This window comes from Arachis stenosperma, chromosome 1 (genome assembly GCF_014773155.1).
Source record: "Arachis stenosperma cultivar V10309 chromosome 1, arast.V10309.gnm1.PFL2, whole genome shotgun sequence".
NCBI lineage: Eukaryota > Viridiplantae > Streptophyta > Magnoliopsida > Fabales > Fabaceae > Arachis > Arachis stenosperma.
Genome location: NC_080377.1, coordinates 49,848,100 through 49,849,437, shown reverse-complemented (window position 1 = coordinate 49,849,437; position 1,338 = coordinate 49,848,100). Strand labels below are relative to the sequence as shown.

General features: G+C 40.1%; 1 non-coding gene across 1 annotated transcript; it reads left to right on the top strand.

The window, feature by feature from the left end:
- The first annotated feature begins 601 nt into the window (after nt 1-601).
- Nucleotides 602-705, top strand: LOC130949517 (small nucleolar RNA R71). Its single transcript, XR_009073402.1, has one exon. It is a non-coding gene; the product is annotated as a small nucleolar RNA R71 (small nucleolar RNA).
- The last annotated feature ends 633 nt before the right edge of the window (nt 706-1,338 follow it).

Genomic DNA, 1,338 nt, shown 5'->3' with positions numbered 1-1,338 from the left:
GACTCTAACGTGGCCACTTATGATCATTGGCCAACGTTTGTGATAATGTTAAGTGTCATTAACGTTGGCTCAAAGTCCCTTCTTTACGTTAGAGTTCACGTTAACTTAGTTAACGTGACTCTTAACGTGGGCAATGATGGCTTCGAGAGCATTATTGGCAATCACTTTTCTCATTAACTTTGCAAGTTACCTCCCATTCCACGTTAGTGGCCACGTTAATTAGATTAACGTGACTGCTAAGTGGTTCTTCCTTGCTTCCTTTGGTCCTGAATCAAGCAATAGAGTGCATCAAAGTTCTAATCCAAGTCATGGGTAATGCAACATATAATTTGTCACTAAACTCATGCAAAATCCTCATGAAATCATGTAAAATGCACAATGTATGCTTGAATCAAGGTATAAGTGAATATCCACCCGAAACTAGCTTATTTCCTAAGGAAATGCATGAAACTACCCTAAAAATAGTAAAGAAAAGGTCAGTGAAACTGGCCAAGATGCCCTGGCATCATGAATGGATCCACCTGCAGAATAGTCCAGTGACATCTTAGAAAGCTCAGATAGACCATCATAGAATATATCTAAAATGGTCCACTCTGAAAGCATGCCAGAAGGACACTTTTTGGTCAACTGCTTGTGTCTTTCCCAAGCTTCATAGAGGGATTCACCATTTTTTTGCTTGAAGGTCTGAACATCCACTCTAAGCTTGCTCAGCTTTTGAGGAGGAAAGAACTTGGTCAACAAGGCCGTGACCAGCTTATCCCAAGGGTCCAGGCTATCTTTAGGTTGTGAGTCCAACCATGTTCTAGCTCTGTCTCTTACAGCAAAAAGAGAAAGCATAAGCCCGTAGACTTCAGGATCTACTCCATTAGTCTTAACAGTATCACAGATCTGCAAGAATTCAGTTAAGAACTGATAGGGATCTTCTGATGGAAGTCCATGAAACTTGCAGTTCTGTTGCATTAGAGCAACTAGTTGAGACTTTAGCTCAAAATTGTTTACTCCAATGGCAGGGATTGAGATGCTTCTTCCATAAAAATTGGAAGTAGGTGTAGTATAATCACAAAGCATCCTCCTTGCGCCTCCACCATTGTTATTGGGTTTGGCCATGTCTTCTTTTTCAAAATTCTCTGTAAGGTTTTCTCTGGATTGTTGTGCTTTAGCTTCTCTTAGCTTCTTCTTCAGAGTCCTTTCAGGTTCAGGATCTGCTTTAATAAGAATGTCCTTGTCCTTGCTCCTACTTATATGAAAAAGAAGAGGACAGAAAAGAAGACGAATCCTCTATGTCACAGTATAGAGATTCCTTTATGTGAGTAGAAGAAGAAGAATAGAAGAAGGAGA